General features: G+C 41.6%; 1 protein-coding gene across 6 annotated transcripts in view; it reads right to left on the bottom strand.

Moving 5' to 3' along the window:
* NLGN1 (neuroligin 1) overlaps positions 1 to 12,441 on the bottom strand; it is a 458,099-nt gene that overhangs the window by 142,062 nt on the left and 303,596 nt on the right. The gene's annotated exons all lie outside the window — the stretch shown is intronic.

Genomic DNA, 12,441 nt, shown 5'->3' with positions numbered 1-12,441 from the left:
TCAAGTTGAAGCTATTGTGCTATGGAATAAATAATGAAAGAATCCTTGAGCCAAAGAAAGTATGGGAGAAAGCTCTCTGCCTGAGAATGACTCCCCAGCATGGTGCTTAGAACACTCACCTGAGAAGTAGAAAACACAATGTCCAATCCCACTGTGCCAATGAATTTCCTTTAACGAGCTCAGGTGGGCGGGTGACTTGAACCAAGGGCCCCCGGCATCCCAGGGGAATACTTTAACTTCTCTGCTAAAAGTTATTATGGGTGGTGGGCTTCTACTTTCTCCTCTGTAATTTCCCCATCTGTTTTCTGTATAAGAGTCCAGTCCAGTAGACGGTGTCAGAGCAGACACACTGGATTGGTCCTCACAGTGAGTTAGGTGGACAAATGTCTATTCTCCCATTTTATGCATCACTAGGGGTTAGGCATCCAGTTGCCTGGTGCTGGGGCACATGCTCAGAGGCAGCAACACAGATGCCCATGGGGAATTATATTGCAAGAACTGAGGCACTGATTGAGTTTAGACAACTACAGAACTTGGTGGGGGCTCAATGAAAGTTTTGTGAATTACAGTAGGACATGACTCTGGGATTTAGGGCAGCTAGAGAGGCAGTTAGGCATATTCATATTCATGGCAGCATCTCATTAGCATCTTCCCAACTTGCTCATTACCATGCCCCTTCTGAAAGGAAGGGGCCTAGTGTAGACGTAGCCATACTGTCCATAGAACTCAGTACTTTCGTCAACAGCCTTCTGCCTTTCCCCCCGAAGCAGACTGCTTTTCTCGACAAAAGTGTTGACAAAAAAGCTGTTTGGACACTCCAGGAGATCCTCTGTCGACAGACAGGGCTTCTGGGTCATGGGACAGACCTGTCAGCTGTGCTTCTGGTTGGTCCTTCTGTTGAGAGAATGGCCACAATCCGCTTTTGTGTGTGGCCACAATCTGTTCACAGAAATTCTGTTGGAATTCTCTTCCGACAGAAACTTCTGTCAACAGATCACTCTAGTGTAGACATAGCCTAAGTGTCTGAACTATATGCTTGCAAGTGTTAAAACGTTGTTCCTCAGCCCTGGACTTTGGTTCCTCAATCTGCATTATAAGGATAGTAATAATTACCTTTCTTTCTTATTCAAGTCTTTGGAGGCTTAATTCATTAATAGCAACAAAGCTTTTTGAGATCTTCAGTGTTAAAGCCCAGTAGAAGAATTAAATGGTATTATTTTACAGCAATCAGCTTTCATCCCTTTTTGTACCTGCTAACAAATTCCACTTCTGTTTTTTTTTAAAGTGAATATATTCCTTTGAATAGTATCAGACTGATAACCCAGAAGGCCTGAGAGAACAAGCATAACTGGAAATTTCCTTCTTACTTCCTGTGTGCCTCAAACATAAAGTGCTGGGATCATCAGGCTTTTTTAGCTCTTGTACTCTCTGCAACAACCAATAGAGGAATCAACTGCATGGGGGTGGCCAACAATTTTTTGACCCTCACCCTGACATTTTATGAAGGTTTCAGAGTCACTTTTCTCTCAAACAAACTGAGCTGTATTTGCATCAGTAATTTATTCATAAGCAACCAGTGCTGAGATGTAAGACGAGCACCGGCCACATACTCCTACCCTACCTCCTCCCTATCCATGCCCACTTATGATGCTCCACTCCTGCCCCTGCTCTGCCCATGCCTATCTCCATCCTGCCCTTGCTCCATCCAAGCTCCACCCTCTGCCTGCTCCTGCTCTGCCCTTGCCCACCTCTTATTGTGGAAGTTCTGTGTTGCTGCAGAGAGTGCAGGGAAGCAGGCCCATCCCCTCCTCTGGAGTGGCATGGTCTGAGAGTAGCATGATCTAGGAAGCTCACACTGTTCTTCGGTCGCACCACACTGGGAGAAGGGCAGCACTGCCCCTGCACCTATTGGAAGTGGAGTGGAGCTGATGGTGAGTGCAGGGGAGGCACCTGGGGGATGCATGTGGCCCCTTATTTGCCCCCCATGTATCACCCATGGATTTAATGTTGAAAAGCTCTACCTCCCAGCTGAAATCAGGTACCATCATCCACCTGTTCAGCTAAAGGAAGTTCATGTTTTGATCAGGGTGCCAGTTTTTCCCTCAGATTGATTAATGGCCTGTTTTCTAGGCAATTTGCTACTTAAAAAGTTTCACTTGTTTATTCAGAGTTTTCTGAAGGCTACAGTTGCCAAACCTAGAAGGGTTTCTTACAGTTAGAGGACATTCTAACAACATATTTGCACATCTTACATGACATTCTGTCATACAGTGTTGAGTAATTGGTTATATGTATGTGGATGGCTTTAGAAGCTTTTGTCTATAAGACTTCAAAAATGCCTATATTGCCTTCTTGAGATCTGTCAGTCAAGTGAACATGAGAGTAAAATTTATATTGGTGTGCCTAGAGCACTGAAAATTAGCTTATTTCATTTCTCCACAGATTCTCTGATATCGTTGAGACACGGCGATAAACATGGCTCCTTTGTGTGGATATTGTAGCCATCTGAGTGACAAAGATAGATGCACTGCTGCTGGAACAGCATCTGGCATACATATCTATCTTCTCAAGTTATTTTAATATTGCATTACATAAATGTATTTCTTCATATTAATTGTCTATGTCCCTGCCCATTCTTACATATTTTAATTTTGGCTATAGAGGCTCAACCCTTCAAATGCTCAGAACTCCTATCCCTATCATGCAAAAAACACTTAAGCACATGCTTCATTTTACGAATTAAAGAAAGTGGGACTAGCTCAAAGCTCAGCACACAAAGGCTTTCTTGGTTTGGGACTAGAATGCTAGACAGCTTGTATGACTGGACCGATAATCTTTTTCATGGAACCTGTGGGGTCAATAGCTATTCTTGGCCCTGTGGCCAGGTGTGTGTGGGAGGCCCAGTTCTGCACCCCCAAAGAGGTGGAGCCTTGGGTTGAATGGGTGGGGCTAGGGCACTTAGCCCTTAGTGCTACCAAGATCTCGGTTTGCCCCCTGCTCACTCTCAAAGACACGCAAAGCAGTGCTCCAGCAGCAATTCAAAGGGCTCTGCCCCAGATGCAGTTGCCCCATCTGTCCCTCCACATCAGCAGGTCTGTATACAACAAATGTACAGCAGTGTACAGAGCTTGCTCCTTTGCAGCTACAAACACTCACCCTCATGCATGTGCAGATATATACTAAAAGAAAAGCACTAATGAAAATTAATAGACCGCTCATCTCTGAAAGCATACACGATGGATTTCAACTTTCGTTTGGTACATCTACCCACAAAATAGGGCTTCAATCTCCATAAGTTAGTTTCCGCCACGGATTATATTATCCCGAATAGCCCTATGCTATTTGGTATTATTATATTACAAATGTTTTGCATTATAATATCACTTAGGCCACGTCTACACTATCCCTCCCTTTTGGAAGGGGTATGTTAATACAGTGGATCGGAAATGCTAATGATGAGCTGTTATGAATATTCATTTGCATAATGACGGCCACACAGAGTGTTGAAAAGACTGCTTTCAGACTGAAAACTAGCCATGTAGATGGGGTTCCTTTGAAAGGAAACCCCAATTTCAAAAGCATACTTCTGCCCAATTTTTTGGGGAAGAAGGGTGCTTTCTAAATTGGGGTTTCCTTTTGAAGGAACTCCACCTACACAGGCAGTTTTCAATTCACATGCAGCACTTTCAATGCTTTGGGTGGCTGTTCTTATGCAAATGAGGCACTGAATATTCTGGCTCCTTATTAGCATTTCTGATCCACTGTATTTACATATCCCCTCTGAAAGGGAAGGGTAGAGTAGATGCGGCCTTAGAGACCCCCATCAACATCCAACATACAAGACACTATTCAGACAGACAGTAAAGAGCATGCCTTTCCACCAAACAGCTTGCAGCTCTGCTATCAAGACACACCAGATGGCTGAAACACACAAATGTCTGGAGGAGGGAAATAAAAGCAACAAAAATACTAGGAATCTTTTCCACAGACTAGATATGTGCATGAAGTAGCTTTAAGGGCTCATCTGATCCTGCAAACTGTAGGTAAGTTTATATCAGACTAAGATTTCACTGCTTATGGATTGGAGAATCAGTCCTTATAGCTGCTAAAATTTGAATAAACAAATATTATCGTTATTTATTGCTTTTAAAATAGTGCTTAAGAGCCCTAACCATGAATAGGGCTGTACCCCACTGTGCTACGTGGTGTACAAACACAAAACAAAAATATTCCCTCCCCATAAGTGTTTACAAAAGAAGTATAATAAAACCAGACATAACAGATGGAACACACAGGCTATGTCTACACTTGCTCCCTTCTTTGAAGGGGGCATGATAATCAGGCTGGTGGGAGATTACTAATTTAGAAGTTGTTGCAGGGGAGAATTAGCCTCATGAACTGCTGCATATGCATCACAGCACTTCATTAGTAATCTCCCATCAGCTCGATTATCATGCCCCCTTCTTCAAAGGGGGCAAAGGTAGATGTAGCCACAGATAGATAGGAGACTTCAAGGAAAAGTGTGACAATATCGGTCCATACAATAAGCAGTGGTTTTTGCATACCACTGGCTTAACTTTTATCAAGTTCTTTTTAGGAATTACTGCAATAGCTTGCTTTAAGAAGAGTGAAATGATCAAAGCTAGCGGCAACTGGTTCATGCAGGTGGTGAGAGAATGAAGGGAGGCCCACCAAGAGGGACAGGGAGTGGAAATGTGAGGATACCCCATTTATCAATTAAAATTTTGGCAGGGACATGGAAGGATGTTGCATCTTCTGAGTGCTACCATGAGTCACCTAGCAATGGGTTAAGATTATGATCTTTGCAGTTGTGTTCTGAATGAACTGAGCAGAATAAGATTGTACTTGTCAGGGTCAGGGAGAATGCTGTTGCAATAATCAAGACAAGAGATGATGACAGCCTGCATGAGAGGTTTAGCTGCATGGATGGAAAGGAAATGCTGCACCTTAGAGATGTTACAAATAAAGAATATGTAAAATTTGGATGACCATATGTGACAACCAAGAAAAAGGACAGCAAGGTTACAGGCCTGACAGGTAGAATGATGGTGTGATACACCATGATCATGAAAAAAGGTATGGGGAAGTGCTTAAGGAGAAAATTAAGAATTAAATTTTAGCCACAGTGAACTTGAGCTAACAGCTAGAAATGAACATGGAGTTGTCAGATAGGTCAGCTGGAAGTTTAGTTTTGGACGTAAGGAGGAAAATACAGAATAGAAAGGAAGATCTCTGAAGTAATCAGCAGAGAGATGGGAATTGGTCTATGTGGAAAAGATTACAAAAGATAAACTTTAAAGGAATAAGAAAAGGAACCAAGGAATGTACCCTGTGGAACTCCACTGCCAAATTAGAGAGGGAGAGGAAATGGATCTGCCAAAGGACACGATGAAGTGATCAGACAGATAGGAGAACCAGTAGGGGACAGAATCACAGAAGCCTAAGGAAGACAAGATCCCTACATGAAGAGCATGACCGAGTGCATCAAAGGTGGCTGACAGGTGAAAGAAGATGAACTCTGACTCAGAAGAGATTATTAGTGACGTTGGTTGAGCGATTTCAATGGAGACAATGGGGTGAAGTGGAGCAATGCAGATACAGACACAATGGGATTGCAAACTGTGTTCAATGATTTTAGAGAAGAGGTCATAGTTGTGGAGGCAAATGGGGTTCAGGGTGGGAAACTTTAAAATGGGAGATATTAAAGCAGCTAGTATTGAGAGGGAAAAAGCCAAAGGAGAGTATTGCTTGCATTGAGATAGTAGAAGAATGAAAATAAAATATCTTTCCCATCTTCTTCCATTAAAAAAACATCAGTTCTCGCCCCCTCCTCACCTCATGCTTTAATCCTCCAAAACATAACTTAGCTCTGGTTTGTTTATTTGTTTTCACACCACCATCAATCAACCAGGATGTCAGCAGTAATGTGCATAGCTCTGGGAATAATGTTTTGTTAGTTAACTGCTGCTGCACAGCCAGCAAGGGAAATAAGTTCAAAAATGATTTTTTTCTATGTAGGTACAACTAAAATAATGTGGTTTCTCACCAGTGGAACTGAATATTGTCTCAGAACATTATGTTTAAAATCTGTAAGACACTTTCTTCCCATCACAGATTCATAAATTCCAAGGCCAGAAGGGACCCTAAGGATAAGGTAGCCTGACTTCCTGTATAACACATGCTATAAAAATTCCTGAGAATAATTCCCACAGATGATCTTTTAGAAAATCAGCCATTTGTGATTTTAAAATTGTCTGTGACAGAGAACCCACCACAGCCCTTTGTATATTGTTCCAATGACTAATTACTCTCATGTTTAAAAATGAATGTCTTATTTCTGCTCTGAATGTGGATAACTTCAACTTTCAGCCATTGGATACTATTAGACCTTTCTCTTCTAGACTAAAAGAACATTATTAAGTATTTGTTCCCCGTGTAACTACTTATACATGGCAATCAAGTCACCTCATAACAGGAACTTTTAGAAGGCCACTTTGGGTCTAAACTCCTTGTCACAGTATGCTTTTGAAATGTATTTACACTTCATAATTTGTTTAACATCATTTCACTGTTTTACAGCTATTCTATTTCTAACATCTACAAAGCAAAAAGTGTGCTCCATCCAATGTCCTGGCTCAATTTTGATAAATTCAAAAAAAAAATCAAAGTAAAGTGTATAGCTAATTAAAAATAACAATCCAATTTTAATAGGCCTGGTAATCATGAGCTCATTGAGTAGCGTAGAGTTGGAAGAGGTATAAAGAACAACATGTTGGCAGTTGGTGTCATTAGTACTTCAGATGCTATTCGCTTACAGTCATTTCTAATATAATGTTACTGCATGTTCCAGAAAATAATGCTTCTATGCAGTTTAAGTTAATTTAATAATACAGCTAGGGTGCATCTACACTAGCCGGCTACTTCGAAGTAGCTGGAACAACATCAAAATAGTACGTGTTGCATCTACACGTGCCATGAGCTATTTCAATGTTGAAATCAATGTTAGGCGGTGAGATGTTGAAATTGCTATTCCTATCCAAAGATGGGAATAGCGCCCTACTTCGACGTTCAGTGTTGAAGTAGGCCATGTGAAGACGATCCACGTCCCGCTACGTCGGAACAGCAGGGTCCTCCATGGCGGCCATCAGCTGAGGGGTTGAGAGATGCTCTGTCCAGCCCTTGCAGGGCTCTATGGTTGCCGTGTGCAGCAGCCCTTAGCCCAGGGCTTCTGGCTGCTGCTGCTGCTGCAGCAGGGGGTCCATGCTGTGTGCATGGGGTCTGCAACCAGTTGTCGGCTCTGTGGAGCTTGTGCTGTGCAGGCCGAGTGTGTCTGGGAGAGGCGCTTTAAGGGAGCGGCTTGGGGCTTTGCTGGCCCCTTATTTCGACAGGGAGCGCTTGTGTGTGTGGATGCTCCACATTTCCTTCTGGGGTGACTCCTTTCGACATTCTCCATTGCTACTTCAACATTGAATGTCGATGGAATCAGACCTGGAGGACGTGTAGACAATACACGTCAAAGTAGCCTATTTCGATGTTCTTACGTAGAAATAGGCTACTTTGACGTAGTGTGCTAGTGTAGACATAGCCCTCATGTAGAAGTTTGCATTCTATGCACAACATGAATGTGATAATATGAAAAGCACCTAGGAAATATGATAGACTGAGTCTCTCATCATATTAAAATCACTAGGGGCTTGTCTACACTAGCCCTCTCCTTAGAAGGATGCATGTAAACAAGACCAAGCAGTGAATAGCAATGATATGCTGTGCTGCACAGACAGAACCTCATTAGCATAATTCTTGCCATGTCAACTTTGAGGCTGCTAACTTCAAAGTGCTGGCAAGCTGTGTAGCCGTGGGCACTTTGAAGAACCTATGCAGCTTTGAAGTTCCCTTTCTTCCAAAATGTTTTGGGAGTAAGGGAACTTTGAAGTTGTGTGGGTTCAAAGTGCCTGTGGCTATATAGCTTGCCTGTGCTTCAAAGTTAGTAATCTCAAAGTTCACGCAGTGAGAATTATGCTAATGAGGTGCTGCCTATGTAGGATACATCTCTTTGCTACTCACTGCTCGGTCTTGTTTACATACCCCCTTCGAAGGAGGGGGCTAACGTGGGTGAGCCCTAGGAGTTCTATTTGCTTCAGAAAGGGGAAAGCAGTATGTGGCCCAAATGAGCTTTTATTTTTGTTCTGACCAATATGACAAGGGTTCCACTCACTGGGAAAACTCCATGGAACTCCATAGAAATGAGGATATATATTAAAAACTCACTTCCTTCCCAAAAATAGAAGTGCAGATATTAAACAATGGGTATTTTGCTCATCATGGTACCAGCTGCTATAGACTCGATCTGGTTGCTATGATGGAAAAATTCCTATAGGCTCAAATAGGAGTGGAATCAAATTGTTATTTCTGAAAATAGAAACTTTAAAAATATATATATCATTCAAGTGCTTTCAGAGGGGTAGCTGTGTTATTTAGTAGTTTCACAAATAACAAGCACTCCTGTGGCACTTTAGAGACTGATACATTTATTAGGACATGAGCTTTCATGGGTAAAAACCACTTCCACTCCTTTCATCCAAGGAAATGGATTTTACCCATATAACTTCATGACCTAGTAATTTGCAGTGGCAACACCAGCTGCTACAGGCTCAGGGGCAAGGTGGGAGGGTGTCTGGCTCTCTGCCCCAAGAAGGTGAAGATCGAAGGGCTGAAAGGGTGGGCTTTCGGGCATGCCGTCCTGCCCCCCCCCCACTCCCTCTGAGCTGCACACGGAGTAGCGGCACAGTGCTCCGCAGCATTTCAAAGAAGCCAAGGGGCAACTGTCTTCTTTCCCCATCTTTGGTCAGCAGGCATGTATATTGTTAGTCTCTAACAATTAAAAAGCAGTCCTGTGGCACCTTAGAGTGCTGACAGTGCTAAATCACTGGCACTTTAACACAATTCCCATCAGGTGTCCCTGCTAAATGTGCTGGTACTTTAGGACCAATAGTAATAAAATTCAGTATTGTGGATTGACATTCCCAAGGTGGTGGATTTTGGAGGAAAGAGTTAGATGGAGGACATTATAAGCAAGAATAAGTGCAGATGCCTTCTGAACTCAGCCCTGCATAAACTATCTCTTGTCAAACCACAGAAACAGCAAAAGGGTAAACTCTGATGGCTTGTCTACACCACCACCCTCCTTCGAAGGAAGTAGGGTGTTAGGAGTTTACTAATGAAGTGCTGCGCAAATTCCCCCCCGCAGCAACTCCGAAGTTTTAAACTACCTGCCAATACTTCAAAGTGCTGGGGCAACTTCGAAGTCCCTTTACTCCTCAAAAGTTGCCAAGGGGGGCGGGGGGGGGGAGGAATTTGCTTAATGAAGTGCTGAGTATGCAGCACTTCATTAGTAAACTCCCAACACCCTACTTACCCTCCACTTACCATCCTTCCTTCGAAGGAGGTGGTAGAGTAGATACAGCCTGACCTTCCTCAAAATACCACTCAGTTTTAGATTGGGTCCCCCGACTCCTCCAGGGTGTCAGCCTGGGTGACATGTGAACTTCAAAACCCAAAACGGACCACTGAATTGCCAAGAAAGAAAGAAATAGAATTTTTAAAAGCTACATTAACATGATGGTATCATGGCAGAATATGCAAAAATTACGATCCCAAAAGTAACCCAGACATTTTATAATAGATATGTAATCTTTAGGGAATCTGTCATTATAAAAAAAAGTAAAATACATATTTTAAAAGAAAATGAGATTAGCAAATAATATGATTATTTATATTACTGCAGCACCTACGATCATCAGTCAGGGACTAGATTTTCATTGTGTCAGGAGCTGTGCCACAATAAGGACTTGCCAGACACCCACTACATCTGCAAGAAATGCAGCAAGGACTGTCACTCTTGTGTGGGTCTTTATAGTCACAATAGACGCTGTAAATGAAGTCCTCAATTGAAACTTTAAAGGGCGCGATCCATAGTCTATGCAGACTGAAGGATGCCTACTACTGGAGCTGTGAAACCACAGAATCAAAAAGATTGTTCCTATTCAGCATAGCCAAATAAACACCAACTTAAATAGTCTTATTTCAGTTTAAAGCAATTGTGAGTTAGGCCCTTTAACTTTGTTTTTTAAAGTCAGGAAAAGATCATGTCAATATAATGTTTAATTAACAGCAATATCTCCATTTAATGGAAACAAAAATGGAACTTCTTTCTTGCATGGCTGCATATAACCAAAACTTCCTAAATTAAAGTCAGCGGGGTTAATGTGGATTTAGTTCATTGAACCTCAGAACAGAATTTGCACAATGATTTTTTTTTATTAATCCACAATAGTGTGATTTAAACACAACCCCCCGCTACAGAATAATTACTCTGTGACCATACATTCTATTGTTTTCACAGTCTAAAAGTTCCCATCTAGTTAGCAAAATTCAAGAAGATAAAATTAGTAGGTGAGCAATGTTCCTTTATTCTGAAAACAGTAAAAGAACATCTGATTTCAATAGGGAAAAGTGTGGATTTATATGCCACATTTTTGAAAACAAAGCTACTATAACCCCATCTCTAACCCAAATGCAAGAAAGTCAATGCTGGGTGCTCTGTAATTACTAAACCATAGCTTTCTAAATCTTCAATAGAAGCAAAAGTTTCTGCTTTCTAAATAACTGTATAATTGCTTATAATGAAGCCCTGGTGAAAATATCCATTACAAAGTGTTTTGTTTTGTTTTGTAATCTGCGCATGAATTAGATGGAAAATGCAGCAGCCAATGCTGCCATTTTTATTTTTCAGTCTTGGGTGATGAGGGGAGAAGGAAGACCAACTAGAGACAGATTTTACCCATTATAACCCACTCTCTGCAGAGTACAATTACTTACATGTTTCTATTGTGGAAGGCCTATTTGTGGCAACCCCATCTTATTTTTCATAACTTTCTGCCACCTCCAGCAGCGAAACAATCACCTAGCTAATCATACAGGCAGCATACCAAATCCTGCAGCAACAGAACTCATGTTTTAATGCCACAAATATTGTCACTGATTTTCATTAACAAGAAATGCATAAAAGTTAGTTTAAAAGGGAACTCATAAGTGCAAGTGAACTTAACCTACAATCCATATGAATCACTATGCAGGCTTTTTTCCATTATGATTAAGTTATTGAGCTAATATGTCACGACAACTATCTCTTGCCCCCAGCAAGGACCAAGTTAAAGTGTGATTCAACTCTGAGAAATATTTATATGCCTTCTTACTCAAAGGATCTGCTCTTTGTGAATATTCAGAGTCATATCCACTGACTTTAGTGGTAAAAGTGAGCGGGGCCAACCTTAGGGAAAATGGTACCCTGGATGAACTTGTATTTTGGTACTTCTGTTTCTACTATATCTCTCCATCTATCCCTCCGATCACCCCTAGCCCTCACTACATCCCTCGGCCTCCTACCAACCCAGCAGGCTCCCTACCCTTCACATTGCCTCTGTGGCATTGCTGCCTCTCCATCCCACCCATTGCCCTCCATGTCCTTCCATGGCCTTGCACCCTTATGCTCCACATGATTCCTTGCCTCTTGATCACAGAACCCCTGACCACACTATGTTGGAAAATCACTCATGCTTATGGTCAGCCCTGAAAATAAGTTTAAAAAAATAAGTTTTTGATCCTTTTAGTCCTGCTGTGCTAAGACAGAAGGAGCTAAACTGTGTTTCTTTTTGTGTATCATCAAGAGAAGTATTTCTCTATTTCCAATCAGTCACCTGCACTTATGAGTTGATGGTCCACTCATCACCAAGGGCCTTAATTTGGCCTACAGATGATATGTGAGAGACTCTCAGGTAAGTTTGTGAGCCTTGCAATTAGAAAGAAGACTCCATATTTTTACTTAAAAACTGAGTTAAGCTGTTATAGAAATGATAGAGAAAGAATGAGCACAAAGCTATATCATGTGTAGTTTACAGTCACTTTCCAGAATGCATCTGCACTTTGGACTTCATCCAAAGCCAGATGAAATTATAATGTGAATCTTTCTGCTGAGCTTCAATGTCCTATGATCATTTAAGAACAGCAATTTAGTTGTAGTAGTAGTATACAGACGCTGCACTAGACTTTAGGTAATTTGATCCTACACCACATCAAGGGAACATATAAAACAGGGCCTCGAGATTCAAAGTTAGGTTCTAAACTCCACTAAAACAGAGAAAGTTATATGCCTGTTCAGAGCTGCTATTTGGCTAAAGCAGATTACAGAATCAAAATTATAGATCCCAGTTTTGGGGAACTGTACTACCTCAATAGCTCATTTTCCATCCCCCTGGGTCAGGCAGTTGTCAGAGCATAAAATGGTTTTAATCACTTTGTGTACATTGCTTATTATTTCCATAATATAAAATGGTCTACAACAACATTTAGCAAACCAAATAA

This window comes from Carettochelys insculpta, chromosome 10 (assembly GCF_033958435.1).
Source record: "Carettochelys insculpta isolate YL-2023 chromosome 10, ASM3395843v1, whole genome shotgun sequence".
Taxonomy (NCBI): Eukaryota; Metazoa; Chordata; order Testudines; family Carettochelyidae; genus Carettochelys; species Carettochelys insculpta.
Note: the sequence above shows the minus strand (reverse complement) of the source record. Positions and strands in the feature narration are given on the sequence as shown.